General features: G+C 34.4%; 1 non-coding gene across 1 annotated transcript; it reads left to right on the forward strand.

The window, feature by feature from the left end:
- The first annotated feature begins 227 nt into the window (after positions 1-227).
- Trnam-cau (transfer RNA methionine (anticodon CAU)) lies at positions 228-299 on the forward strand. Its single transcript has one exon. It is a non-coding gene; the product is annotated as a tRNA-Met (tRNA).
- Positions 300-5828: the final 5529 nt, after the last annotated feature.

Genomic DNA, 5828 nt, shown 5'->3' on the forward strand with positions numbered 1-5828 from the left:
TTTTGTTATTGCTGTCACTGTCAATGGAATTTCATTTAATATTTTGCGAAATAAGGAATAGCGTCAGCAAAAACGTTATCATAATTCAGCGAAAACTGATTGTAGAAAGTATAATGTGATGAAATTAGCTTCATATACAATAGTAAAATGTAGATCAATTTCTTTATCTGTAACAGCTGTAAATAGACGATAGTTAGAGGAGATAATTTTCGACTAGCCACGACACAAGCAGAGTGGCGCAGTGGAAGCGTGCTGGGCCCATAACCCAGAGGTCCGTGGATCGAAACCACGCTCTGCTAACAAATATTTTTTTTGTAATTTTGATCTATTCTTTTGTTATCAGGGAAATGTGATTCGATATGCAAGATATTGTTGGATAAGATAAGCACTTCTATTGCAATTATTAATTTTAATTGCGTAATTATTACGTGTAGGAATCGTGTTTTCAGCTGTATCTTCTATGTATAGATTTGCGAGTACTGTTTAAATGACGGTGTTATTAATTCTTCCGTAAAATTTTGTTTTTAGGTTATGAAAGAATGCATCGTATCATTTTATACTTCTGCCGATACGCTTGTCCACCTACTAAACATTTTGATCATCAAACAAAATATCGATTACAGATTTATCGATAGTAACCCGATCTTTTCTGCCGACCGTGAATCCATGAGCACGCTTTGACGTCTTAATCCAATCAAGCAAATTAGTTATTATATTACTATGAAGTCATTGACGAGTAAATTATGTGTTTATTGATAGCTGAGCGCGTGGTCAAACGATTAACATTCACTCAATTAAGGCAGGTCGGGGATAAATAATGCCCATTAATATTTGGCGGTTATTAACTTTTGTTTTTGTTACCAGAAAATGTAATTACCGTGAAATAAAATAAACTTGAATGTCCCATAATTTTGACATTTTATATTTTTGATGATACTGTCTCGACTAATTTTGATAAATCCGGGTAAAATGCTACGAATTTGTGTCAAATAAATTATATTGTAGTTATCAAATCGAAACAGATTTTATTTGTGCAACTGACAATCTATACCTACACCAAACAAAGCCATGTCTGTAATTGTAACTAGACTAAGTACAACTTTGGAGATGTTTTATTACCTCTACGTTAAGCTTATAGGTATTAGTTATATCTAGTTGGAAAACCATGGCCATATCTTTTAGTCCAATTAGATTGTACAAAAAAGCTAAGTATGGAGATAGCAATATTATCGTGTCATGGATTAGGAAAGTGTCAAAACTATCTTTCAACGATAGAGTTTAAAATGACACCATTAGCAAAGAATGACCAGCGTTTCGGAGATGGTCACTATAAAGCTATTATTAATACATATCTTTTTTTACCGACTTGTTATCTGACGCAGGAATCCTTTCAATCCATCCGTTCTATTGTTTTTGGACCACTTTTTTATGTTGATATCAATATTTTTTACGATGGGAGTAACGATAAAACAGTGATTTGTTCCGAACAGATATCGACCGAACGAGATGCCTTCGGGCACTTATGATGCGTTTATCATTCAGCGGCAACGTTTCTTTTGTATGTAAATATTTTATTGTTACGTAAAAAAATCTTATTCTTTAAAAAGTGGATCACATAAATTGTTGCGCTCATATGGGTAAAGTTAAGGTTATGGGAATATCGGAAAGCTAAATTATATTAAAAGCAATAGAAAGTGTATTGATCAAGCTTACTACAAGCCGATCCGACGTTAAACACATTTTAATGGAGACATTATCCTTTTCGCAACATATTTTTCTCGTCCTTATCTTGTGTACAGAGGTACCGACAGTGAAGTTCCAACAATCGGATTTGTGCTAAGTAGATCATAAAATATCGATCACATTAATGGCGGTGGGTTTAATGTGTCGAAAATGCTGTGAGAGTTATATTTCTTTCCTTAAAAAGACGACCACATTCCAATTCACGGTTGTAACTTAAATATTTTTGAAAACAAGTATGTATAGGTAGGTAATATAATAATGTATAGTATACATTGCACTATAGCTATCGCTCATTGTTCTAACATCACGTAGTAAGTAAATGGGATCTACACGGAATATCTTAATAGGGACTAGTTTTAGTTGAGGCTATGATGTTAATATTAATAAAATATTTCATCGCTCGCTGATTAGAATTTAAGTGGGTATCAAAACTTCTGATCTCTTGACGCTCCTTTGTATAATTTTTCAATCAAAGGAAAATTCAATCACAACTCCTTTTAAAGTAGGCTTATTAAATTTCTATTTCAAACATCACATAATAATTCATTTTAATTGAGTTGTTAATCGGTACATACAGTGTTAGTTCTCGATTTGAATATTTGAATTTGTATATCGATTATCGCTTTGGACACATCGGATGATTGATATTGGTCCCGATATAATTTCATAGCGGATTCCGCGGCGTGGTAGGAATTAATAGAGTTGTTTGTTTTAGTGGCGCTAGTGGGCATCGCCGCGGGCGCACCGCATCGCCTCACCTTAATGAAGTGTCGAATTTTGTGTTCTCGTGGAAGTTAGAGCGACTGTACATTTGGTGAAGTCACTCTATTATAGGTTATATACCATATTGACAGCTTATTGGATACGAAACTGAGGCGTTGTTATTTTTCAGCACCACAACCTTATTGAAGATTATTATTTTCAATGACTATCTGTCGTGTCATCTTAGTATCTATGCAAAGAGACTGCTTGTACTGAATGCAGGTAATACGTTACAAAGAACTATTGTTATGAACATATGTGTATGTCTACTTCACAAATTCAAATTATACCGCAGCGTCTTATTGGAAAACTATTTGCGAAAATTAACCCCGACACCACAAATTACCATCTTGTTTCATTCAGTTATTACTCAAGCTACTGTACCTATAAGCACCAGTGTAAACGTTCTTTAACTAACTCGCTTCTGAATTAACTTTCGGATCGTCGATCGATAAATAAATATTTATACTGCGTTAATGATAAAGAGTTTCTTAGATTTAATAGATAGGTAACAAGCATGCCGTCGCCTGAGGCCGCATACATTATATCTAATGTTCCGTGTTTAATTGTAATCCGTTCAGATGTTTTCGATTGATTTGTTAGTAGCTTTGCTTTGTATTGTTCCTATTTTTAATAGACTTCAGAGATAAGTCCGATGGTATTATAAAGTAAAAATTGATTGCAACATGAACATGATTAGAAAGTGCATGGCATTCTGTCCAAAACTTCATTACATTTTCAAGTCTTTTTTAATGTCTGTGTTATTTAGCTAATGGATCAATTTATAAGCCATTTAATCGACAAACAGGATGATCACCCTTTTATAATGTCGTTATAAAGTTGGCAATTTTCTCAATAATTTGATAAGTTAAAAGAACATAATGTGTTATACTCCATATGAAAAAAGTGTAATAACAATATAAATTTATTTAGGTATACCTACATGCCGCATGCGATTGGCGACATTGAATCATTTTAAACTGGCCGTAATTGTACCGTGGCTTGAGATAGCCCGGCAATTTGATGATAAATGCTCCCGTAAGTTTATACGCTGGTCCACCGTCACGGTCCTTATGAGTTAATTAACGACAATCATGCAAATGACACGCCACACTCAATACGCAGCACACGCTTCCAACTGCAGTAATAAGTGAAAATCGACTCATCGAAAAAACATACGGCGAGCTTTAACATTAAGTATAATTTTGTAGTTAACAAGCGCAACTACGTGAAGAAATTTGAAACATCGTAAGTACCGCGTAACCAGCTTCTAGAAAAAACAGTTATAAATATCGTCATACTGTATACGGTCATGCGTAATGTAACTATATCACATTTAGAAGATTACTAATTCGTATGCAAAAAGAAGCGAGTGAAAGAAATCGTACGGTCACGATCATACGCCTCCCCAAGCGCGCTCTATTAAAATTTCCATAACATGTACTCTAACCATACATTAATCTGAAAGCTCGCCTCACTCAAAGCTATCTCGCATGCATCACTACTATCTGCTAAAACTTCTAGTTGCTGTGAAAAAAAACTTTAATAATTCCAATTAACCCTAATAATAGGCTCCGGGCAGTGGAGAGGCAGCGCGATTAAAAAGACAAATCCCTCAACCACTAGACTACAATAGCAGGTTGCGAGCATTCCGTCCGCTGGAAGCCTGCCCTTTATTAATAGACCAACGACCGGTAGCCGCCACGGTTGCCATACTGAGCGAAAGATATGATTAACACAAAGGCGATACATAATAAGCGATATTGGGACCAGTTCGGGGAGCTATGGACATAATATGTAACCGCAGCAGGTTTTCGATCATATCCATTACAGGCTAATGCTCGTGGCGGCGACAAACGCACGCGTTCACGTTTGCTTTTCTTTGAAATGCGCTAAGAAGCGGACCCTAAACGTTATCGGTCCATACTGTTACGTCTAATACTCCAAGATGAATGCACTTATGGGCTATGCTACTTTGTCATTGTGCATGCAAGTGCATGGTCGGCCTTTTAATTAACGTAACTATGCATTTCTATGGCCACTAAAGGCTTAGAGACGAGTTTCTTAGAAGCTTTTATATTTTAATTTCTGGTCCAATTAAGACAGCAAGTTTATATTTATTTTTTATAATTTATCTAGTCGCTTGATAAATTAAGTTAATATATATAATATCAGAAGTAAATTCTCTTCGCTATCATATCAGTTGCATACAGTTTTCATTGTATAATGCATTATTTTGTTAACCCTCTAGTGTAGTAGTTATACCTCTAGTCCTGTTAGATAAAGTAAAAAGAACATGTGAATAACATATTAAATTAAGGCAGCGTATTTATAGATGCATACAATATGCCTATTAACTAATGAAAATTCAAAAGGTAATCTTTAATATTTAACTAATAATGATTAAAACTGTACAGTACGTTAAATTGCCCAACTTTAGTAATTAGCTTTAAATTAATTCATCGAAAGAAATCATTTACATTACAATTAGCTAATGAAGATAATTCGCTATATAAACGTCAATATCTCTCTAGAAAATATTAGTTGTACGCCAGCGTACATAATCAATTGAGTGCATTCTACTGTAGAAGATGAAGTGGTATATTTTGTTAGTTTTCATGTTACTGTTAATTGATAAAGTGTTAATGAATTCTTCTGCAGAATTTGAAGGTGCTGGTGATGGCTTGGATACTGAAGACGGTGATGGACTTGAAGAAACCCGTGTGCTGCAAAGCATGCTAGTTGCCGGATGTGTACCAGGAGCCGTGAGAATTGGAAACTACTGTGAATTAGAAGACTAAGCAAATACAAGTAGTGAAAATTGTAATATAGAAGATCGAAAGCCTAAAAAATCAACCAATAAAGAAAAATATCAGTTTATCGTTTCGTTACAAGTTCAGGTTTTGTTACTTTTTTCGTCTGAATAATACCGTGGTCTTAATCGATGTAATTACAATTCCCGCAGATGTATATTAGATTGTACACGCAATATTTTATCGTTATCTCGTGATAAATACACAGAAGATGACTGTAAATAATATCTCAACGACAAGAGAAGTAATTGGATGGGCTTCCACATCGATCAAGCCACAATTTTGTATGAACAAGCCCATGTTAATTAAACCTGATGTGAGCATTTAATAAATAGCATTCATGTTAATTGTTTAATAGACGACGTATTTAAGAGTTCTTGTGTTCGGAACAATTAACTTTCATATTCTTAAATATTGTCAACAATGTTAATTCTTGATATTATGTTACACTACAATGTATTAATGGAATTAAATTGTGGTAGCAAAATACCCATGGCTAAAAATAAATAT

Source organism: Helicoverpa armigera, chromosome 10 (assembly GCF_030705265.1).
Source record: "Helicoverpa armigera isolate CAAS_96S chromosome 10, ASM3070526v1, whole genome shotgun sequence".
Lineage (NCBI taxonomy): Eukaryota > Metazoa > Arthropoda > Insecta > Lepidoptera > Noctuidae > Helicoverpa > Helicoverpa armigera.